Source organism: Trachypithecus francoisi, unplaced genomic scaffold (assembly GCF_009764315.1).
Source record: "Trachypithecus francoisi isolate TF-2019V2 unplaced genomic scaffold, Tfra_2.0 Lachesis_group12, whole genome shotgun sequence".
NCBI classification, from domain to species: Eukaryota; Metazoa; Chordata; class Mammalia; order Primates; family Cercopithecidae; genus Trachypithecus; species Trachypithecus francoisi.
Genome location: NW_022681457.1, coordinates 26595571 through 26620959, shown reverse-complemented (window position 1 = coordinate 26620959; position 25389 = coordinate 26595571). Strand labels below are relative to the sequence as shown.

Here is a 25389-nt window from a genome sequence, read left to right as displayed (position 1 = left end):
ACTAACCCATTTGAAAAACTTGCAACTTCATTTACTTTCTCTAAGGTAGACAGTAACCTCAGAAATTGTCCTGAAATCCAAGGATTTCCTGTGTTGGGCTCACTGAAAAGCATCTGACCTAAAGCTCGCTCTGCACTTTGCCAAAAAGCAGAAGCAACCATATCCACACTACCAGCTCAGAGTCCCAGCCTGCTAAGCCTCTAAACCCCGCCCCATCTGTATCTCTAACCGTTGCCAACCACTAGCCTAGCCTTGCTTTCTAAAATTATGTCCTTTTTAAAATGTTATGTAAATAGGGCTTGGCGCAGTGGCTCACACCTGTAGTCCTAGCATTTTGGGAGGCCGAGGCAGGTAGATTACCTGGGGTAGGGAGTTTGAGACCAGCCTGGCCAACACGGTGAAACCTCATCTCTTAAACAATACAAAAATTCAGCTGGGCGCGGTGACTCACATCTGTAATCCCAGCACTTTTGGAGGCTGAGGCAGGTGGATCACGAGGTCAGGAGTTCGAGACCAGCCTGGCCAACATGGTGAAACCCTGTCTTCACTAAAAATACAAAAATTAGCCAGGTGTGGTGGTGGGCCTCTGTAATCCCAGCTACTTGGGAGGCTAAGGCAGGAGAATTGTTGACCCCAGGAGGTGGAGGTTGCAGTGAGCTGAGATTATGCCACTGCACTCCAGCCTGGGCAACAGAGGGAGACCCCATCTAAAAAAACAAACAAAAAAACAAAAATTAGCCAGGCATGGTGGTGAATGCCTGCAGTCCCAGCTGCTCAGGAGGCTGAAGTGGGAGAATCACTTGAGTCCGGGAGACAGAGGTTGCAGCGAGCCAAGATTACGCCACTCCACTCCAGCCTGGGCAACAGAGCAAGGCTTTATCTCAAAAACAAAAACAATATACAAATATATAAAATCATATTATATGTAATATGTAATATGTACAATATGTAACATTTTGGAATTAACTTTTTTTCAATGTAGATAACTCCCTGGAGATTCTTCCACATTGTGGTATAGGTTTTTGTTTTTATTATCTGAAGTCTATGCATTTAAAAAAGTTTTTCTATTTAGTTTTTTTTTATTAATGAGAATCTGTAACTAAGGTTATTGAAGGTAGGTGCCACTTCCTAGCTAGGAGACCTTGTGGATTGCTTCATATCTCTGAGATTCCATCTCCTCACCTTTAGAATAGGCATACAAATTCGGACTTTACAGCTACTCAGGAGGCTGAGGCAGGAGAATGGCGTGAACCCGGGAGGCGAAGCTTGCAGTGAGCTGAGATCGCGCCGCTGCAGTCCAGCCTGGGCAACAGAGCGAGACTCCGTCTCAAAAAAAAAAAAAAAAAAAATTAGGACTTGATATATATTCCCCTTACTAATGGAGGCTAATTACAAAGATGCAATACCATGTTGTCTTCAGTCACAGAGTAACTCCAAGTCCTCCTATTTCTGCAACTGGGATAAACAGCAAGTCTCATGCACTATTTTGAGTGAAAAACATTAGATTCCATCATCTACTTTTTCTGAGACCACCTGTCATTCATATTGTCCTGCAGAAAGGATTGGATGGGGTTGGTTTGTCATTTCCAACATGTAGAACCTGTAATGGGCCCACACCAAACCCCTTGAAAGGTGTTTTTCTCTCTGTGGTTCTCTTGCAGAAGCACTGGGAGAATCTTCACGCTTCTCTGTCTGGCCATCAGTCAGAACCAACTGAAGATGGAGGTTGCCTTGGAGGTGGTGCCCATGTCATAGAGGTGTTCTGGCTGAGACTGATGAACACCTAGCAGATAGGGACTAAAAGCAGAAAAGCAGAGAGTTAAACTCATCCTCAGTTTAATTCGCTGTAGACGAAGAACAGAAGTGATTTTATCAAATGTAGTAAAACATGAAAAGTCCCCATTCAGTCAGTGTTCTCAAGAGGCCTCTGGATTTGACAGGTACCTAGTGCTCACTGGACCCGCATCAAAGACAGCTATTCCACAAGGTTGTCATAAGGAGCAAAATTCAATGGCCAGGACAACCTTCCGCCAACTCTAAAGCCCTGTATAAAACACCAGTTATTTCACCAAGTCACCTGATTTAACATGAATTCAGTCTTCTCTACACTTTTTGTGTATGAGCCACTGTAAAGGGAAAATTTTGGGGTGTGTTTGTGTACCTGTGTGTGTTTTTTAAATAAGAGTGCCTGGTTTTTCATAACTAGGGAGACTAAGAAAATGAAAAGTATATACAGTTGTCTTTCAGTGTCTGAGGGAGATTGGTTCAGGATTCCCTCAGGGACCAAAATCTATGGAAGCCGAAGTTCCTGATAATAAATGGCATAGTATTTGCATTTACCCCACGCACATCCTCTTGTATACTTTAAATCATCTCTAGACTGCTTGTAATACCTAATATAATGTAAATACTATGTAGATAGTTGTTATACTGTACTGCTTAAAAGTTTATGTTAATTTTTTATTATAGTGTTTTCTGTTTTGAGGGGTTTTTTGTTTTGTTTTTCTTTTCCAGATTTGTTTTGTTTTGTTTTGAGACAGAGTTTTGCTTTTTTTGCTCAGGCTGGAGTGCAGTGGCGAGATCTCGGCTCACTGCAACCTCCGCCTCCCCGGTTCAAGTGATTCTCCTGCCTCAGCCTTCCAAGAAGTAGCTGGGATTACAGGCATCTGCCAACACGCCTGGCTAATTTTTTGTGTTTTTAGTAGAGACGGGATTTCACCATGTTGGCCACACTGGTCTAGAACTCCTGAACTCAGGTGATCCACCCACCTCAGCCTTCCAAAGTGCTGAGATTACAGGCATGAGCCACTGCACCCGGCCCAGATATTTTTGATCCATGGTTGGTTGAATCTTCAGATGGGAGGACCGACTGTATTTATATATAGTATATGTATTTGCTTGTGTTTCTGAAAGGAGACAGTAGAGTTCAGTACAGAGCTGGAAACGAGTGCCCCATGGTTCCTGTGAAATGTCTGTGTCCAGGAACATACAGAATCAGATGATCGTGTCTTTTTTGCCATGATAAGGATTACACAGAGGCCATCAGGTAGGAGATGACACAGAGAGCATAAATTGGAGCACAGGTGGGTCGCTAGGCATATCCAGGGTTCTGGGCTGATAGAGTATCTAAGACAGAAAACATCCAGTGCTTACGGGGTACTGGCTGTTTCCTCAGACTCCATATTTGAGACACAGAGGAACTAAACTCCATCTTCGTGTATGTAGCAATTTATCCTCTGTCAGCTTTGAAAATGAAAGTTTGTTTTAGGTCAGATTCAGCCTGGGGAAATGAGAAAATCACCTACTGGGATGAGCTCTTCCCCCTTCAACACTGTAAATAGCTTTTTCCACTTGGCAGGGGTCTCCTCGCCACGGTGATAAGGAGCTCTTGCTGGCTGCCCCGGCCAGTGCGACAGCCAGGCCTTCAGGAGGTCTGTGTGTCCCTGCACTTTGCGGTCTCTGAGCAGTCCAGCCCTGCCTGCCATCACTTCGGGCACTTGACATTTCAGGAAATCCTGAGCCCAGATCGTGTGCCCTCTTTTTCCATGATGATACCCACTACACTGAAATGGTGGATCTGTGATAGCAGTAGGAGCGATGATATACATCTTTGTATGTCCCTGTCCTCCCCAGACCCCAAGTCCTCAGTGCCCCTTCAGTTCCTGGGCTTCCGTTACCCCATCCCAACATTTGCCATGTTTTCTTGTGTTTCATGATTTTTCTGTCAGCTCCACTGAAATGTGAGGTCCTTCAATGCAGGACTATGTTTTTTTCCTTGGTATCTCTTGCTCCTTGCAAAATGCCTAGGACATAATAGGTGCTCTATAAATGTTTGTTGAATGAATACAGAAAAACCAGAGTGCCACCATGGGTAGGCAAGTGAGATGGGGAAGGCCCTGAAATCCAGAGCACAGGAGGAACTGGGCATGTGTGTGCATGTGAGGTCTGAGTAGGGAGATTGTTGTGGACAGAATAATGGTCCGTAGAATAAAGGTCCACATTCTGATCCCTGGAACCTGAGAACATGTTATGCTAAATGCAAGAGGGAATTATGGTTGCAGATGGAATGAAGGTTGCTCATCCCCTGATTGTGAGGTCAAGAGATTACCGTGGATTACCCAGGTGGATTACCCAGGCGGGTCAGGGTAATCACAGGGTTCTTTTTTTTTTTTTTTTTGAGGCAGTGTCTCGCTCTGTGGCCCGGACTGGAGTGCAGTGGCCGGATCTCAGCTCACTGCAAGCTCTGCCTCCGGGTTTACGCCATTCTCCTGCCTCAGCCTCCCGAGTAGCTGGGACTACAGGCGCCCGCCACCTCGCCCGGCTACTTTTGTATTTTTAGTAGAGACGGGGTTTCACCGTGTTAGCCAGGATGGTCTCGATCTCCTGACCTCGTGATCGCCCGTCTCGGCCTCCAAAGTGCTGGGATTACAGGCTTGAGCCACCGTGCCCGGCCATCACAGGGTTCTTACAAGTGGGAAGCAGGAGAGTCAGAGAAGATGTGATGACTGAAGCACAGGCTGGAGTGAAGTGGCCTCGAGCCACAGAAGGATGGTGACCTCTAGAAGATGGAAAGGTCAAGGAACAGATTCTTTCCAGAGTCTCCAGAAGGAAAGCATCTGTGCCAGCACCTTGATGTTAGCCCTTTGAGACCCATTTCAGACTTCTTTTTTTTTGGAGACAGTGTCTCGCTCTAGTTGCCCAGGCTGGAGTGCAGTGGGGCAATCTTGGCTCACTACAACCTCTACCTCCTAATTTCAAGGGATTCTCCTGCCTCAGCCTCCAGAGTAGCTGGGATTACAGGTGCCCACCACCACGCCCGGCTGATTTTTGTAATTTTTGTAGAGACAGAGTTTGCCATATTGGCCAGGCTGGTCTTAAACTCCTGACCTCAGGTGATTCACCTGCTGCAGCCTCCCAAAGTGCTGGGATTACAGATGTAAGCCACTGTGCCTCTTTGCATTTCAGACTTTTGACCTGCAGGACTATAAGATAATAAACATGTTGTGTTTTTAAGACACTAAGTTTGTGGTAGTTTCTTACAGCAGCTATTGGAAACAAATACAGAGGCTAAGCCTAGGGGAAGGGGGCGAATCCTCAGGAAGGAATCAAATAGAGCACATAACCCTGGAAAAGGCAATGGCTGTGTCAGAGGAACTCAGTCAGCATCCAAAAATACCTTCCCTGCTCAATCACCCTAGATCACACGTAATTGACAGTAAGATCACTGCAGGTACGTAGCTCAATGTGTGTTGCCTTTAGCCTCCCCAAATAGTGTGAATACCTCTAATAATTTGAGAGAAGCCATAGTAGAACATAGTGTAAAAGAGTCAGTCAAACCTGGGTTTGAGTTTCTTTCTGCCTCCTATTGACTGTACGAGCTTACAAATGATGTAACCTCTCAGAGCCACAGTTTACTTATCTGTAAACTGGAGATAAATCTGTTTCTTAACTATAAAGATTGTGGTGAGGATTAAATGACACAAATACCGTATTTAACATAATGCCTGCCATATAGTAAACACTGTATAAATATTATCTATTACTAAAAACTTACATACTAGGAACTTTTGTAACAAGAGTATTTGAGTTATCTCTATACTCCACACTGACTCAATCATATCCAGAGTCTATAGTGAGGTGTGGGAACAAAGTCAGAGAACAACCAGGATGGTCAAAAGGATGTCTAGGTCGGCAATGGTGGCATGCCTAGCCCCCTTGCATTTTCATAGGACTTTTACTGTTCAAAACACTTTCCCGTCTATTATCTCAAGCTATCAGATGAGGTTAATATGTATGTATGTGTGTGTACTGGCTGGGTGTGGCGGCTCACACCTGTAATCCCAGCACTTTGGGAGGCCGAGGTGGGCAGATCACTTGAGGCTAGGAGTTTTGAGACCAGCATGGCCAACATGGTGAAACCCCGTCTCTATTAAAAATACAAAAATTAACTGGGCATGGTGGTGGATACCTGTAGTCCCAGCTACTCAGGAGGCTGAGGCATGAGAATTGCTTGAACCTGGGAGGCGGAGGTTGCAGTGAGCCAAGATCATGCCAGTGCACTCTAGCCTGGGTGACAGAGCGAGACCCTGTCTGAAAACAAACAAACAAACCAAAAATAAAAATTAAAAAAAGATGTCTAAAGGAATGGGGAGGTTTGACATAAAAGTTATTTGAAATATTTTCAGGACTGGCTACATAATTTGTGGGGCCCAATGCAAACTGAAAAAGTGGGTCCCCTTGTTCCAAAAGTATTAAGAATTTCAAAATGGAATGGCTGAGCGCAGTGGCTCACGCCTGTAATCCCAGCACTTTGGGAGGCCAAGGCGGGCGGATCACCTGAGGTCGGGAGTTCCAGACCAACCTGACCAACCTGGAGAAACCACTTCTCTACTAAAAACACAAAAATTACCTGGGCATGGTGGCACATGCCTGTAATCCCAGCTACTCGGGAAACTGAGGCAGGAGAATCACTTGAACCAGGGAGGCAGAGGTTGCGGTGAGCCGAGATGGCGCCACTGCACTCCAGCCTGGGCAACAAGAATGAAACTCTGTCTCAAAAAAAAAAAAAAAAAGGATTTCAAAATGGCAACAAAAGAGCATTAAACCAAGCTTGGGGCCCTTCTGGACACAGTGCCCTGTTGCACAGGTTGTGCATCCGCAGGTCCCCAAACATTCCCATGTAAGAAGGGATAGACTTGACCTCAACAGAGAAAACTAGAGCTAAGGGGAAGAAACTACAAACATAATATAAGGCAGAACTTTGTAACAAGGCAATCAAAGAGAGGAGCAACTTGGGCACTTCTGTCACCAAAGTTGTTCAAGCAGAGCGTGGGCAGCCACTTTATAGCTAGTTTATTGATTTATTTGTTGTATTTATTATTTTCTTCTTCAGAAACAAGGTCTCGCACTGTTGCCCAGGCTGGAGTACAGTGGTGTCATCACAGCTCGCTGCAGCCTTGACCTCCTGAATAGCTGGGACTACAAGCATGTGCTACCACGCCCTGCTAATTATTAAATTTTTTGTAGAGATGGGGTCTTGCTATGTTAACCAGGCTGTCTTGAACTCCTGGTCTCAAGTGATCCACCTGCGTCAGCCTCTCAAAGTGTTGGGATTATAGGCATGCAACAACACACCCAGCTTTTCTCAATCTTATTAGCATGTATTTATTTTTTAAGACTATTGTAATTACTCCAGTTATGCACAGTTTTTATGTTCATGTACTGTAATGATTACATAATAGTCCATTGAATGGACATAGTACAATTTATTGTTCCCTAGTTATTGGGCAACTCAGTTCTTTCCAAAGTTTCATTATTATAAAGAGCAATGCTCTAGATATTTTTGCATACACAGCTCTTCTTTACTCTTGAAATACTTTGTAGAAGAATTAGAACTCATTTGGTTGCAAATTGCAAAGCTCACTGGAGTAGCCTAAGTGAAAGCAGTTATGTTAATAAGCACATAGGCAGTCACGAAGATACAATGTGCAAGACACATAGAAACTGGAAAGTTGTCAGACAATCCCCCTCAATCTTATCTGGTCTCTTATTTCCTTTAGACTTTTACTCCCCGTACCTTGCCCCTTGCTCCCTTATAACTTTGACCGCTTGGGGGCTTTATTATTATTTTTTTTTTATTTTAGAGATGGTGTCTTTCTCTGTTGCCCAGGCTGGAGTGCAATTGTGTGATCAGAGCTCACTGTAGCCCCAAATCCCTGGGCTCAAGCGATCCTCCCACCTCAGCCTCCTGAATAGCTGGGAATACAGTTGCACAGGGCTTTGACTTGCCTTGGAACCGGAGACCCCAGGTCTAAATCAAAAGTCCAAAGCCAACCACTATCTGACCAGAATTTCTTTATCTTTTATATCAGATTCTTGAGCAAGAGTCTGATTAGGCAAACTCCCCTACCTTTGGGGACTCTGCCCTCCTCTTTCTAGCAGGAGTGAGGAATGGCAGTGGGGGCCAGGCTGTGGGGTCTGCCTAAATTCAAATCGAACACTGCCACTTACTAGGGATGTAACCAGAGTTAGTTACCTAACTTCTCCGTGTTTCTATTTGCTTATTTGTAAAATGAGGATAATATTGAGACCTACTGCATAAGGTTATTAAGAAGATGAAATAAAATCATCCTTGTCAAGGATTATAAGAAGGGCACATAAGGAGTCCTTGATATCTATTAGCTCTTGGAGATTTTTTGTTTTGTTTTCATTTTTCTAAAATTTGTGGCAATATATATACAACATAAAATTTACAATTTTGACCATATTCTTCTCTCTCTCTCTTTTTTTTCTTTTTTCTTTTTTTTTGAGACAGGGTCTCACTCTGTTGTCCAGGCTGGAGTGCAGTGACTTCATCATAGTTCACTGCAGCCTCAAACTCCTGGGTTCGAGTGACTCTCCCACTTTAGCCTCTCAGTCAGCTAGGACTACAGACATGTACCACTATTCTTGGGTAATTTTTATTTTTATTTTTTTTTGTAGGGATAGGGTTTCACTATGTTGCCTAGGCTGGTCTCAAACTCCTGGACTCAAGCAATCTTCCCACCTTAATCAAGGTACACTACTTTCACGTGTACAATTCAGTGACATTAAATACATACACGTTGTTGTGCGACCATCACACTATCATCCCAATAACTTTTTCATCATCCCAAACTGCTGCTCTTTTCTTTTTTTTGAGACGGAGTCTCTGTCACCCAGGCTGGAGTAAGTACAGTGGCACAATCTCAGCTCACTGCAACCTCCACCTTCCAGGTTCAAGCAATTCTTCTGCCTCAGCCTCCTGAGTAGCTGGGACTACAGGCATGCGTAACCACACCTGGCTAATTTTTTGTATTTTTAGTAGAGACGGGGTTTCACCATATTGGCTAGGCCGGTCTCAAACTCCTGACCTCGTGATCCACCCACATCAGCCTCCCAAAGTGCTGGGATTACAGGCATGAGCCACTGCGCCTCGCCAGCTCTTTTATTTTAGTTATGATTGCTATGATTATTTCAGATGTAGCCTCCTGAGTAGCTGGGATTACAGGCATGCGTCAGCATGCCCAGCTAATTTTTTGTATTTTTGTTAGAAACGGGGTTTCACCATGTTAGCCAGGGTGGTCTTGAACTCCTGACCTCAAGTGATCCGCCTACCTCCGCCTCCCAAAGTGCTGGGATTATAGGCATGAGCCACCGCGCCTGGCCACTAAGATAATTTTTTAAATGAGATAGAGAAAAAAAGATACCATGAGAAACAAAACGGTGCATTTCAGCTGGTGTTTCATGGTTTGCATGGAGAAACATATTTTGTCTGATTGGCTTGATTACTTTTTTTTAAGTGAAAACACCTTTGCCATAATTATTCATTTTATAGCGAAACCACAGGAAGAAAGCTTATGTGAACTCAAGCTACCCCATAGTACCTTTCTAACAACTAGATTAATGTTTGCCATTAGACAATCTTTCCATTAAATTAATGGCTACCTTTTTGGATTAGACACTTACCTTCCATTTGGCACTCAGAGTCGCTTCCTTGTCACTTGTTCCAAAACAAAATCACTTAGGATAACTGAAGACCTTAGGGTAACGAGCTTTTATTATGTCTGTCCTGATCCTTCCTTTTGTACAAAATTTATGAATTCTCCTTGCTCTTCCATATCAAGTCATGTATATTCTCTTTGGCTTTCAGCCTGATCCCACACCCTCTGTGCCATCCTGATCTCACCCTATTTATATGACATCCCGTTTTCCTCAACCCTTCAATACCGGTTATGTTAATTTCCTTGTAGTTATCAAATATGTTATATTCAGTCAATCCCTATGTCTCTACCCACGTTGTACTTGTCTTTCCTTTTATTCACTTAGAATACCTTTCCCCTTTATCCAACCTGAGTATTTTCATCCTTCACTACCAACAAAATCCTACTTATTCTCTACGCTTTTGATCCATATCAATTTCTTCTTTCTGTGAGTTTGTATAGCTTATAAATTACTACTATCGTTTACTAAGCACATATTGAGTGCCAGGCCCCTTATCTCTACTCCTTATTCCAGTTACACAAGGTAATTATCATCTTCATTTAATGAAAAGGGAAACAGAAGTTCAGAAACGTTATATAATTTGCCCAACATCACACACTCTAAATTGCTAAGCTGAGGAGTGAACTACAGGAGTGATGGATTCTAAAGCTCTTACTCTGTCTACCTATACTTTCTCTTACACTACATACTATACAGAAGTGTTTCCTTTTTTTTGGTACTATGGGAGTCAATGGGAAATGTTTTCTAATTGTTTTGTGTGCATTAGTCTCTCCTTAATTTGTTAATGAAATCAGATACTATATAATTTAAGAGTTGCATTCAGTTTCAGTCACTAGTTCTGGAGATACAGGAGTTGAGACCAGGTGTGGTGGCTCATACCTGTAATTCCAGCTCCGTGAGAGGCCAAGGTGGGAGGATTGCTTGAGGTTGGGAGTTTGAAACTATCTTGGGCAACATACTGAGACTCTATTTCTACAAAAAAAATTTTTTTTTAATTTTATTATTTTATTATTACATTGGGCCCACACCTGTCATCCTAGCTCCTGGGAGGCTGGGCTGGGATGATCCCTTGACCCCAGGAGTTAGAGGCTGCAGTGAGCTATGGTTGCAACCACTATACTCCAGTCTAGGTGACAGAGGAAGAGTCTATTTCTAAAATCCAAAAACAGGAACATAGCCTCTTTTTGCTGTTTCCTCTGCCATCCCCAGGGTGGGGGCCTTTTCCTTGTGTTAACGAGATGGCTGCTGGAAGTCCAGACCTCATATTTCTGTTCCAGGCAAGGAGGAAAGGATTAAGGGTAAAGGGTAAGCCTCCCAGCCAAATTTTAAAGACTTTTTCTGGAAGTCTCGCTAATAGCTCATTGGCCACCAAATTTGCAAGGAAGTCTGGGAAATATTTTGTAGCCAAGTACACTGACACACCCAACAATAAAGGTTTTTTGTTTCCAAGAAAGAATGGCTACTAAATAGTGGTCTCTGCCACAGAGACCCATGTCTCAGTCTTTTATATTTTCACAGCACCTAGTAGGTGCCCCATAACACTGGTGGGCAGTCTAACGTAGAGAAATAGACAGGAGCCAAGGTAATTTAAAAAACGGATGCATGAAGAAACTGAGAAGATGGCCATATGTAGTTTCTAATTTATGAGTACTTTATAAGAAAATAGACACCCACTGATTTCTCCCTAAACAATCCTACTGTCAACTCAGGCTTCATGTATGCAAGGATTATAAAATTAATGTCAAGGTTAAGAAAATAAAGCCAGGTCATTTGAAATTGAGTGGATTCATTGTATTTCCTTTAGCCTTTTTTTTTCTTTTTTGCATATATTGTGTTTCCATTTACGAAATTGGCATTAGAAAATGTTCCATTTTGCAAAAGTCTCGCTGTAAACAACCACTTCAGACAGAATGACCAGTACTTAGGCAGTATCTGATGAGCACTTAGAACAAAAGAGTAAATTACATTTCCAATAGAAATTGGCGCTGTGAATTCTGGAACTCTCCTGAGTTTCTTATTTTGATTTGCAAAATAATTCAAAGCTTTAAAGAAAAATCTAGGCCGGGTTTGGTGGCTCATGCCTGTAATCCCAGCACTTTGGGAGGCCGAGGTGGGTGAATCACCTGAGGTTAAGAGTTCGAGACCAGCCTGGTCAACATGGCAAAACCCTGTCTCTACTGAAAACACAAAAATTAGTTGATCATGGTGGTGCGCGCCTGTAGTCCCAGTGACTCGGGAAACTGAGGCAGGAGAATTGCTTGAACCTGGGAGGCAGAGGTTGCAGTGAGCTGAGATCGTGCCACTGCACTGAAGCTTAGGTAACAAAGCAAGACCCCATCTCACCAGAAAAAATCAAATAAAAATAAAAATCTGTGCTAATTACCTGAAATGTTTCTTCAGCCCCTAGATTAACGTCAAGAGAGGGTCTTTGAGATACAAAGCACATTTCTTTAATTTTTAATTTTGATACAGTCTCAAATTCTGTGTGCCCTTAACCTAGAGTCATCAATTGTTTTAGTTCATTTGCTTCATCATTCTCTCTCTCTCTTTCTCTAGCATGTGTGTATGATTTTTTTCTTTAAAGTTTTAGAGTAAATTGGAGGCAGGAGATGTTAGGAGACCCCTGAACACTTCAGATTATTTGCTGGAAAAAAGGACATTTTCTTATATAACCATAGCAAAATGATTAAAACAAGAAATTTAACTTTAATACAATACTGTTATCTAATCCAGGGTCCGTGGACAAATTCCATTAATTGCCCTAATAATGTCTTTCTGTAGTTGTTTGACTTTCCCAGGTCAAATCCAGCCTTAGACCATGCAATGCATTTGGTTGTCTCATCTCTGTAATCTTTAATCTGGAAGAGTTCTTCAGCCTTTCATTGACTTTCTCTTACTTGAAATTTTTAAAAAAGTATAGGGCAGTTATTTTGTAGAATGTTCTACAAAATAATTTCTAAAATGTTCTGACTTGCCTAATGATTACATTCGGGTTGTATATTTTGAGCAGAAATACCATAGAAGTAGTGTTTTTTTCCTTCTCAGTGCTTTATATGAGAAAGTAGGTGATGCTGGTTTATCTTAGAACATCATGTACTTTGATCTCTGGTTAAGGCAGTATCCACCATATTTCCCCACTGTAAAGTTACTATTTTAACTTTTTTTTTTTTTTTTTTTTCCCCAAAACAGGGTCTCTCACTCTGTTGCCCAGGCTGGAGTGCAGTGACTCGATCTCGGCTCACTTCAGTCTCACCCTCCCTGGCTCAACTAATCCTCCCACCTCATCCTATGGAGTAGCTGAGACTACACATGTGTGCCCGTACGCCCAGCTAATTGTTGTATTTTTTGTACAGATGGGGTGTTGCCATGTTGTCCAGGGTGATCTTAAACTCCTGGGCTTAAGCATTCCACCCACCTCTGCCCCACAAAGTCCTGGGACCACATGCGTGAGCCACTGCACCGGCTACTGTTTTTCCTTCTGTAATTAAAAAAGCAATTGGTCACTGAGGCCAGGTGCAGTGGCTCACTCCTGTAATCCCAGCACTTTGGGAGGCAGAGGTGGGCAGATCATCTGAGGTCAGGAGTTCAAGACCAGCCTGGCCAACATGGTGAAACCTCATCTCTACTAAAAATACAAAAATTAGCTGGGCGTGGTGTGTGCACCTGTAATCCCAGCTAGTTGGGAGGCTGAGGCAGGAGAATTGCTCGAACCTGGGAGGTGGAGGTTGCAGTGAGCAGAGATTGCACCACTGCACTCCAGCCTGGGCGACAGGGTGACTCTGTCTCAAAAAAAAAAAAATTGTCAGGAGGTTTTGGGGAGTATGTCAATATTCTGTTCCTCATCAAACACTCACCCACTAGTTTTAGCATTCACTGATGATTTCCAATTCCATCCTTCCATTTTTATTAACTGGCTTTTTACTGCAAGAATGAGAAACTTTCTTTTCTAAGGGATGGTTTCTGATACTACATGTCTATGAGTTTCTGAGACTTTGTTTCAGTTTTTTTGGGCTGCCATAACGAAGTATTGTAGACTAGGTGGCTTAAACAACAGAAATTTATTTCTCACGATTCTGGAGGCTGGGAAATCCAAGATCAAGATGCCAGCTGGTTCAGTTCTTTGTGAGAGTTCTCTTCCTGGCTTGCAGATGGCTACCTTCTTGCTGTGCCCTCACATGTTGCAGAGAGAGTGCTGGTATCTCTTCCTCTTTTAATAAGGGCACTAATCCCACCATGGGCTCCATCCTCATTACCTCGCTAAACCTAATTGCTTCCCCAAAGCCCCACCTCCTAATGCCATCACATTGGGGATTAGGGCTTCAAAATATGGATTTTGGTGTGGGAGAACACATTCAGTCCATAACAGACTTTTTTTTTTTTTTTTTTTTAACTTTTTAACTTTTAAGTTCAGAAGTACATGTCAGGTTTCTTATGTAGGTAAACTTGTGTCGTGGGGTTTGTTGTACAGATTATTTTGTTACCCACTATTAAGCCTAGTACCCATTCGTTATTCTTCCTGATGCTCTTTCTCCACCCTCCAATAGGCCCCAGTGTCTGTTGTTCCCCTCTATGTGTCCATGCGTTCTCATCATTTACTTCACACTTATAAGTGACAACATGTGGTATTTGGTTTTCTGTTCCTGTGTTAGTTTGTTAAGAATAATGGCCTCGAGCTCCATCCATGTTTCTGCAAAGGACATGATCTCATTCTTTTTTATGGCTGCATAGTACTCCATGGTGTATATGTACCACATTTTCTTTTCAAATACCAATGATGGGCATTTAGGTTGATTCCAAGTATTTGCTATAGCAAGTAGTGCTGCAGTGAACATACACGTGAATGTATCTTTATGACAGAATGATTTATATTCCTTTGGGTATATACCCAGTAATGGGATTGCTGGGTCAAATGGTATTTCTGCATAACAGACTTTTAAAAGGAAAAATAGACTGGGTGTGATGGCTCCTGCCTGTAATCCCAGCACTTTGGGAGGCTGAGGCAGGCAGATTGCTTGAGTTCCATAGTTTAAGACCAGCTTGGGCAACATGGTGAAACCCCATCTCTACAAAAAATACAAAAAAAAAAAAATTAGCCAGGCACAGTGGCACATGTCTGTAGTCCCAACTACTTGGGAGGTTGAGATGGGAGTATCACCTGAGCCCTGGAGTTCGAGGCTGCAGTGAGCTATGATCATGCCATTGCCCTCTAGCCTGGGTGACAGAGTGAGACCCTGTCTCAGGAGAAAAAAAAAGGAAAAGTAAATACCCCCTATTGTAAGTAGATGGTATCCTCATTGGATTGGGTAACTGATATTGAGCCTTGAACCCCTGCATAGTAAAAGTAATTCCTTCCTTTGTCCTTTGTAATGATTCTTTTACTTTGTTCATGTTTTTACTATCAAATCATGATCTAATTTGGCTCCTCTCTTCTTTTTTTTTTTTTTTTGAGATAGAGTCTTGCTCTGTTGCCCAGGCTGGAGTGCAGTGGTGTGATCTCGGCTCACTGCAAGCTCCACTTCCTGGGTTCACGCCATTCTCCTGCCTCAGCTTCCCGAGTAGCTAGAACTACAGGTGCCCACCACCACGCCCGGCTAATTTTTTTTGTATTTTTAGTAGAGACAGGGTTTCACCGTGTTAGCCAGGATGGCCTCCATCTCCTGACCTCGTGATCCGCCCGCCTCAGCCTCCCAAAGTGCTGGGATTACAGGCATGAGCCACCGCTCCCAGCCCAGCTCCTCTATTCTTATTTGGCACTGAAGTCTGTTTCTTATTTGTTGCTATCAGATAAATCTGAATTTAAATTCCATACTTCCAGTTGTGTGTGACATTGGCCATGTTATTTGGGCCTCAGCCTCCTTGCCCACAAAATAGGGATGATAACCCTTAACTCAGTGCTATTAGGAGGATTAAATCAGATAATGTATGTAAAAACATGTAACATGGTATCTGATAAAAAGAATGCAATTAGTAAATAAGTTTTCTGTCTTTAACTTAAAGTTCCAATTTTTAGTGACACAGTTTTATAAGTTTCAGTGACTTCATTGCTCTCTTCAAGGGGTTAGATGATCTTACATATGAAGTTTGCATCAGAATGAGAAAGGATTAGTGGTATCTATCAACTTTTACCTGATTCGTGTGGTTATACCAGTCTCTCCCTCCTTCCCTCCTTCCTTCCTTCCTTCCTTCCTTCCTTCCTTCTTCCTTCCTTCCTTCCTTCCTTCCATTGGTCACATAGTTAATGGCATTTTCTATATGCTAGTCACTATTCTGGGTGCTAGGGATAGAACAGCAGACAAAATCTCCTCACTTGACATCCATTATATTCTAATCAAAGGAGACAGACGATAAATATAGAAATTAACTTTTAAAATCAGATAATGTAAGTGCTATGGAGAAAAATAACACTGGGAAGGAGAATAAGAATTGTGAGGGGACTGCTATTTTAATTAGTCAGGGAAGGACTCACTGATGAGACAGCACATGAGCAGAGACCTCAAGGAGATGAGGCATTGAGTTACTAGGGTAGCTGAGGGAAAAGCATTCCAGGCAAAGGAAATATTTCAGACCAGAAACCTAAGGCATAGATTGACTTACTGAGGTTTCACCCAAAGGAATCATAAAAAGAGCTCAGGCAGTTCTGTGGAGCACAACAGCACTCTACTTCCCTTCTGTGAGCTTGATTATAGGTAAGAGCAGAATGGCTGGACAGCTGTTGGGGTTGTGCCAGCTGTGGCAGTGTGCCATGCAGACCTCCCTTCCAGAAAGAACCTGCTGCAAGGAATGCAGAATGCTGACAACTTCCAGTCTGGATCTGCCCCAGCATCCAGGGTGCAGCACTTTCTCCCAGGCAGCCTTCTACCAATGACTAAGCATGGCAGGGGTACTAGGGCATGACCACTGCCATACAACGTGGGACTTTTTTGAGGGCAGTCCTTGTGCCAGAGCTCCCTATTAGGCTGGCCAGGACATTTCCAGAGCTGCATCACAGTCTGAGATTTTATTCACCCACACAATCATCCTTCCTTACCCTTCTCCTTTTACAAGTCTCAGACCTGCAACATGGTTTTAAGGCTTTCCCTGCCCTCTCTAGCTCCCTTTTCCTTTTGCCTTTCACAGTTACTACACCCCAGTGCTTTCACTTATAAACCCATCCTGGTGCCTGTCTGCTTCCTAGAGGAACCAGATTGACAGGAAGCAGAGCAAAAATACATGTAAGGAGATTTTACTCTGCTTCTTCTGCCGGCATTAGTCAGAGATAGACCAAGGGAACTGGAGGAGGGCAGTTGGCAGTGATGTCAAGGATGATCAAAGTTTCCAGATAATTGGCTGGGCGCGGTGGCTCACACCTGTAATCCCAGCACTTTGGGAGGCTGAGGTGGGTGAATCACTTGAGGTCAGGAGTTCAAAACTAGCCTGGCCAACATGGTGAAACCCCATCTCTACTAAAAGAAAAAAAAAAAATAGCTGGGTGTGGTGGTGTGTGCCTGTAGTCCCAGTTACCCAAGAGACTGAGCCAGGAGAACAGCTTGAACCCAGAAGGCAGAGGTTGCAGTGAGTCGAGATGGCACCACCGCACTCCAGCCTAGGCGACAGAGTGAGACTCTGTCTAAAAAAAAAAAAAAGTTTCCAGATAGCCAGCCCTACCCAGGCCATCTCAAGTAGTATACAATCTGAATGAAACCTGCTTATTTAAAAAAAAAAAAAAAAAAAAAGTTTTTGTTTTTTTCTGTTGCCCAGGCTAGAGTACAGTGGTGCGATCTCAGCTCATTGCAGCCTCCACCTCCCAGGTTCAAGCAATTCTCCTACCTCTCTGGCTCCGGAGGTGCACTCCGCCACGCCTGGCTAATTTTTGTATTTTTTAGTAGAGATGGGGTTTCACTATGTTGGCCAGGTTGGTCTTGAACTCCTGGCCTCAGGTGATCCGCCTGCCTCTGCCTCCCAAAGTGCTGGGATTGCAGGTGTGAGTCACTGCGCCTGGCCAAACCTTCTTATTTAAAATGCGAACAATTTGAAAAGCAACTCCTCTAGAAACTCATAGCAGCCAGATGGCTGCCCCTGAGCTTTTCTTATGTAGAAATTCGGGGGCTACCAATGGAACAGTTCTTTTTTTTTTTTTTTTTTTTTTATTATACTTTAAGTTCTAGGGTACATGTGCATAAGGTGCAGGTTTGTTACATATGTATACTTGTGCCATGTTGGTGTGCTGCACCCATCAACTCGTCAGCACCCATCAAGTCATCATTTATATCATGTATAACTCCCCAATGCAATCCCGCCCCCCTCCCCCCTCCCCATCCTTCTTTCTTTACTGTTCTGGAGGAAGAAGGGATTAGTTAACAAACTAGAATCCAGAGGGGCAGTGTGCTTTGAGAGGGGAAGTTGGCACCCATTTCCACTCCTGGAAGCCAAACCATGGAATTCTGAGGTTTCCAGGGACATTTTCTAGATCTCCAACTGTGATGATCATCTCTGTCTTATACCCTAGGCTGTGTTCAAAGGACTACCCGTGTCTGGCTCACCATGCTCCACTGACATTCCAGCCAGAAACCATTCTCAGTGTTGGTAGAACAATGCTCTAATCACATAGCTGAAATTACAGTTTGGGGCTCAGTAAGGTAATGGTTCAAAAGATTTTCTGTGGAAATCTCTGCAGTCCCATCCAGAAAGCAAACACTGGCTGGATAGGAAGTAGCCTTGGGGTGGGATCACATGGAAGGCAGGTAGACAAAGTTATGACCCAGGATTTCAGAATGAATATCCTCTATGTGCCAGGCACTTTTACAAGTTTATATTTCTAGAACCAACCTATGATGCTGGAATTATACATTGAGGTAATCGCTACTTTATGACTTAGAAAAATGTGGTTTGGCTAGGTGTGATGGCTCATCCCTACAATCCCAGCATTATGGGAGGTCGAAGCAGGAGGATCACTTGAGTCCAAGAGTACAAGACTAGCCTGGGCAACATGGTAAAACCCCATCTCTACAAAAAATATAAAAATTAGCCAGGCATGGTGGTATGCACCTGTAGTCACAGCTGCTCAGGAGGCTGAGCTGGAAGGATTTCTGGAGCCTGGGAGGTCAAGGCTACAGTGAGCTATGATCATGCCAGTGCACTCTAGCCTGGGTGACAGAGTAAGACCGTGTCCCAAAAAAGGAAAGAAGAAAGAAAGAGAGAGAGAGAGAGAGAGAGAGAGAGAAGGAAGGAAGGAAGGAAGGAAGGAAGGAAGGAAGGAAGGAGAGAGAAAGAGAGAGAGAAATGTGATTTGGAAAGTTAAGTGATGTTTTCCAAGGTCATAGTGCTAGCAAGTAGCAAACCTAGGATTCGAGCCAGGTCTTCAGATGCTAAATTTAGTGACTTTTTAATGATTTTACTGCTGGCTAACTATTCTTTTGCCTTTATCCATATTCCTGTGTCAATAGTAGTATTTTACTCTGTGGCCTCACCTCTTTGCTTAGTTGCTTAGATAAAAATCATGTTGATTTTTAGTGAGGCCATGGTTGGGAAGCACTGTAGTGGACGTTTGCTAGTTTTTGATATCCCCGACATCCCTTTTCCTCTTCTTTTGGTAAATGTATTCTAATTTCTCTCCGGAGAACTCGCTCCTCCCCGACTTGGGATCTATGTGTTTCGGGTGGACTCTAACCCTTGCTTAGGGAATGGGGTCTGTGAATCCCCCTAAATCAGTGTACCTATTCCTCTTGGCCACTGCAGTTCGGATTGGTCTGTAATCAGTCAGGACCTGTAAGTCTTTTTGCCAGTGCTTCTGTGAGAAAGCACTCTTCTCCAGTTGGCCTGAACCTGGAAGAATGTGTGGCTGGAGCTGCTATAGCCATCTTGCTGTTCTAATTGGTGAGGCCTGTCCAAGAATGGGGCTCACACAGTGAAAACAGAGCTAAGAGGGGAGGAGGAAGAAATCTGGTCCTGGTGTCACTTTTTTTTTTTTTTTTTTTTTTTGAGACAGAGTTTTGCTCTTGTTGCCCAGGCTGGCGTGCAATGGCATGATCTCAGCTCACTGCAACCTCCGCCTCCCGGGTTCAGACGATTCTCGTGCCTCAGCCTCCTGAGTAGCTAAGATTACAGGTGCCTGCTACCACGCCCAGCTAATTTTTGTATTTTTAGTAGAGACAGGGTTTCACCATGTTGGCCAGGCTGGTCTCGAACTCCTGACCTCATGTGATCTGCCCACCTTAGCCTCCCAAAGTGCTGGGATTACAGGCGTGAACCACCACCCCCAACTTTTTTTTTTTTTTTTTTTGCTCTGGACCAGGCCATTCTTGAAGCCAGAACTACCTCCAAGAACTTTCAGTTCTGTGATACAACAAATTCCATGAATGCTTAAACTATTAATGTAGGTTGGATTTTTGGTTACTTTCAACTGCAAGAGGCTTACCTGTTACAACAGACTTTCTCAATTCAATTTCACTCAAGTTAAGAACCAATTAGGACTCAACAATAAAAAGACAAATTACCCAATTTAAAATGAACAAATGATATGAATAGACATTTCCCCAAAGAAGATGTACAAGTAGCCAATAAACTCTTGAAAAGATGTTCAACATCATTAATCATTAGGAAAATGCAAATCAAACCCACAATGAGATATAACTTTACACCCCCTAGGATGGCTGTAATAAAAAATATGAACAACAAGTGTTGGCAAGGATATGGAGAAATTGGAACCCTTGTACCTTGCTGGTAGGAATGTAGGTGGTACAGCCACTTTGGAAAACAGTCTGGCAGATCCTCAAACAATTAAACATACAGTTACCAGCTATTCTACTCCCAGGTATATACCCCCAAAAATGAAAATATATGTCCACAAAAAGTTTTGTACAAGAATGCTCATAATGCTTGTATTCGTAACAGCCGAAAATGGAAAACAACTCAAATGTCCAGCAATAGGAGATTGGATAAACACATTGTAATATATTCATACAAAGGAATACTCCTCAGCAATAAAAGGAATGAGCCACTGACTACATGCAAAAAAAAAAAGGATGAATCTAGAACCATGGTGAGTGAAAGACACCAGACGCAAAATAATAGATGTGGTATGACTCCATTTATATGCAGTCCCAGAACAGGCAAACTAATCTATGGTGATAGGATCAGCAAGTGGTTCCCTCGGCCAGGCGCGGTGGCTCACGTCTGCAATCCCAGCACTTTGGGAGGCTGAGGCTGGTGGATCATGAGGTCAGGAGATCAAGACCATCCTGGCTAACACGGTGAAACCCCATCTCCACTAAAAATGCAAAAAATTAGCCATGCATGGTGGTGGGCACCTGTAGTCCCAGCTACTCGGGAGGCTGAGGCAGGAGAATGGCGTGAACCCGGGCGTCGGAGCTTGCAGTGAGCCGACGTCGCGCCACTGCACTCCAGCCTGGGCAACAGGGCGAGACTCCGTCTTAAAAAAAAAAAAAAGAAAAAAAAAAAAGAGGTTCCCTTAGTGAGAAAGAAAGGGATTTGACTAGAAAGGGACAAGAGGATGAGACAACTTTCTGGAACTTTAGATGGTAGTAACATGAATGTGTACAATTATCGAAATCTATTGGCCAAGCATGGTGGCTCAGGTGGGAGGATTGCTTGAGGCCAGGAATTCAAGACCAGCCTGGGCAACATAGCTGGTCTAAAAAATAAAAATAAAAAAAAGCCCAGTATGACTACGTATGCCTGTGTCTCCAGATACTTGGGAGGCTGAGGTGGGAGAATCACTGAAGCCCAGGGGCTTGAGGTTGCAGTGGGCCATGATTACTCCACTGTACTTCAGCCTGGGTGACAGAACGAGACCCTGCCTCTAAAAATTGTTTTAAAAGTCATTGAACTGAACCTTAAGATCAGCATATTAAATACTTCACTTAAAAATAATTAATACTTGGAATGACACAGAGAAGATTAGCATGGGCCCCTGTGTAAGGATGACAGGAAAAAAAATACTGTGTTTTAAATGTTTACTGCTTCCTCACTTTTCATGAGGAAAAAAAAATCCACTGAATTGATATGATCTAACAGGTGTGAAAAACTCCCTATCAAAAAATATCATTCCCCACCAACTTAAGAATAGACTGAATTTCCCCTGATTAGCTTCTCCTTTGATATACATATTGAAAGCCCTAAATAAAATGCTATATTAATTTCCCCAATGAATATTTTAGCATGACACTAATGTATGAAGTTGGTTCTCCTCCCTCTTAGCAAGGTACTGCAACCCAGTATTGACTATGTTAAAGTCTAAAAATAAATAAGATAATAAAAATGATAAAATGGTGATTACCTTCTTCAAGTTGCTTAGAAGTCTGAAGAGGCACCAACCCTTACAAATGAAATTTTCACTTTGGCTGACTCAGTCTCATTTCTTAATTTTTTATTAAGAAAAATAAAACCTCACCTCACCTCACCCCACCTCCCAGCCTTATGCCTCATCACTTACTACCTACTGATCAGTTTAATGGGCCTCAGAAAGGCTATGGAAATCCTAAAATGCAGAGTCATTTACAGACTTACCTCACATGAGCCCTCAAATCCCTATGGGTGCACTGGAATATCCATTTTATTGGTGATTTATGGGTTAGAAAGAGCCCTTAATTGCTTCACTAGCATGGACTTCTCTGTGACCAAGAAAAATAAAAAATAAAATAAATGGCAATGTGGGCTCTTTTAAGACAAAGGAGAGGGGACATAACACAAGAAAAATGTTATTTTCCAATATCAAGAAAATTCATTAGCAAACATATTAAAATGCACTCAAGTAGTCATCACCCTGAATTGTTTTGGAAAAGGCCCTGCTTTGGAAAAACACAGGGCAAAAACATTACTCCTGTAGCTTGGCACAATGAGATGGCAGGATGACAAATGTCTTATTCTCTACAGTGCCTTAATATTTAGAGGACATCTGCTACTGTGTATTTCTCCCTCCCTTGAGTCACCTCTATCACAGTCTAACATTGTGTTATTGCTGTTTCCCATGTCCACCTGTTACAGTGGTAAGATACAGCTCTACTCCTCCAGTGTGTGGGAAGCAAATGAGTCTGAAAGTCAGGAGGCTGAGCTTCTAGTTCTATTGTTGTACTAACTGTGCACTCTTAGGCAAATATTGCAAATTATCTTGGTTTTAGTGTCCTCTTCTTAAAAAATGGGAAGTATAACAGACATGGTTCCAATGAAATGGAAGCTAAGACTTACCCTGAGCCATTAAGGGTTCCTCATAGAACCAATATATAGAAAAGGGGTGATATATCCTTAATAGCAGTAATTAGATTGCTGCTATCTAGTGGGGATAAACAGGGAGAGCTATGTTTAGAACTCAGGGATTCAATGACCAACTTCTTAGCATTCCTTGGCCCAGTGGTCTGCAATGGAAAAGTGCAGCCACCCAATAAAGACAAGATTATCAATGTCTCATATCCTACATGCAACGAAGTTTTCATCTCTCCAAATCTACTTTGGAAAATAGGCAAAAGCATCTTTACTATGGGACAAGTAGCCTGGGACAAGGAAAGAGGTAAAACACATCCTGCTGAAGTGCTGATGGAAGGAAAGAGCAGAATGGGAGGTGGAAGAAGGTAGCCTTGAATACCAGTGTACGCCTTATCACCAGCTGCAGAAGCAGGGGTTATACCAGCTGTAATTTCAATCCCTTGGTCATTTCTTCTTCTCCCCAAACCTTGTATTTTAAAAGGAAAACCCTGGAAGTGGCTACCATTTTAGATTCAGGTGGACATGTGAGCAACTTCTCATCACTCCGAATCTACTCTTTGCCCAACTCCATTCTGCTGGGTTCCCTGGGTGGTTAACCTAAATGCATTACATCCACAGATTCTCTTGTGTTCTGGCTTCAGGTTGGGTTCAGCAACAAGGAGCACAGACAGAAGACTGGGAGACGGAAAGGAGAAGAACAAGATCAGGGTATTTATCCCCTTTGTATGAGGTCACTGTTCTGTGAACTGGCTCTGTCTTTCCACTAGAGGTCATAGCTCAAGCTATGTCATGAGCAGCTCTCTCCATATAGCTCTATCTCCTGGTTCTAATAAAGGCTTTCTTTCCTTGCCCCAATGGGTGGGAAAGGCACCCCAAGTTACTAGTTCTAGAGTATTTTGTTACCACTTTTGAGTTCCTTAAACCTTGCCCACACCTTTGTAGATGGTCCTTTTAAATTAAACTCTTCTCAAATTATCAAATTTGTACAAATAAATAATTTCTTTTCTAGTGGAACCCTAACTAATATGGACAAGTTTCTTATGGGAACCACAAGTGGTAATTGTAAAATCAGATAAGATTTATTAAAATGTGTGTAAAGTTTCTTTGAAGAATATAATGACTTTGTAGAAGTTCAAATGAAACATATGCAATACATATAGAAAAGTGCATAAAGCATATATGTGCAGTTTGAATAATTATAAAATGAACAGCTATATAACCAGTACTGTGATCCAGATATAAAATATTGCTGCCTCCCCAAAAGCACAGTGAATCGTTTCCAGGTTCAAGCTACTCATGCTAAGAAAATTCTTTTTTTTTTGAGACGGAGTCTCGCTCTGTCACCCAGGCAGAGGCCGGATCTCATCTCACTGCAAGCTCCACTTCCCGGGTTCAGGCCATTCTCCTGCCTCAGTCTCCCAGGTAGCTGGGACTACAGGCACCGCCACCTCGCCCGGCTAGATTTTTGTAGTTTTCAGTAGAGACGGGGTTTCACCGTGTTAGCCAGGATGGTCTCGATCTCCTGACCTCGCAATCCGCCCGTCTCGGCCTCCCAAAGTGCTAGGATTACAGGCTTGAGCCACCGCGCCCAGCCAGAAAATTCTTGTACTTGTCTGTAGTACACATTGCAAGAGTTTCTGTAGGACGGTGGTTCACAGTCTTTTGGTGATAATGTGGAGTGGTGATGAGAGTTCTCATGAGCTGTTGCTGAGAGTATAAATTAGCACAAGCACTTTGAAAGAATGTGGCATTGTCTAGCAAAACTAAAGTTATATGCACCTTCTTTTTTTTTTTTTTTTTTTTTTTTGAGATGGAGTTTCGCTCTTTTTGCCCAGGCTGGAGTGCAATGGCACGATCTCAGCTCCCTGCAACCTCCGCCTCCTGGGTTCAAGTGATTCTTCTGCTTCAGCCTCCCATGTAGTTGGAATTACAGGCATGCAACACCACGCCTGGCTAATTCTGTATTTTTAGTAGAGACGGGGTTTCACCATGTTGGCCAGGCTGGTCTTGAACTGTTGACTTCAGACGATCCACCCGCCTCAGCCTCCCAAAGTTCTGGGATTATAGGCGTGAGCCACCGTGCCTGGCCTTATTTTTCTTCTTCTTCTTCTTTTTTTTTTTTTTTGAGACAGACTCTCGCCCTGTCACCTAGGCTGGAGTGCAGTGGCGCGATCTCGGCTCACTGCAACCTCTGCTTCCCAGGTTCAAGCGATTCTCCTGCCTTAGCCTCCTGAGTAGATGGGATTTACAGGCACCATGCTAATTTTTGAATTTTTAGTAGAGCTGGGGTTTCATCACATTGGCCAGGCTGGTCTTGAACTCCTGGCCTCAAGTGATCCACCCGCCTTGGCCTCCCAAAGTGTTAGGATTACAGGTGTGAGCCATGTGCCTGGCCTCGCATCTTCTGACATAGCAACTTCACTATTTTGCATGATGTTTGCTATAGATTTTCTGTAGGTACCCTATTTGACTTAAAAGTTTCCTTTTATTTCAAGTTTAGTGATTTTTAAAATTAAGAATACATATTGACTTTTTTCACCATTCACTTTTCCTAAATATGTTTGGGGGGTCATATGGGTTCTCTCCTTTATTCTATTAATATGACAAATTACACTGATTCATTTTCAAATATTAAACCAATTTTGTATTCCTAGAATACACTTAACTTGC

The 25389-nt window shown here is 42.9% G+C and overlaps 1 protein-coding gene and 1 non-coding gene across 2 annotated transcripts in view; both read left to right on the top strand.

Moving 5' to 3' along the window:
* Nucleotides 1-24014, top strand: part of LOC117092039 (uncharacterized PE-PGRS family protein PE_PGRS54-like) — a 48517-nt gene extending 24503 nt beyond the window's left edge. Inside the window, exon 2 of the mRNA XM_033225166.1 lies at nt 23361-24014. The gene's annotated coding sequence lies outside the window, so the exon portion shown is untranslated. The remainder of the gene's footprint in view (nt 1-23360) is intronic.
* Nucleotides 21368-21475, top strand: LOC117094001. The gene has a single exon (XR_004441342.1). It is a non-coding gene; the product is annotated as a U6 spliceosomal RNA (small nuclear RNA).
* Nucleotides 24015-25389: the final 1375 nt, after the last annotated feature.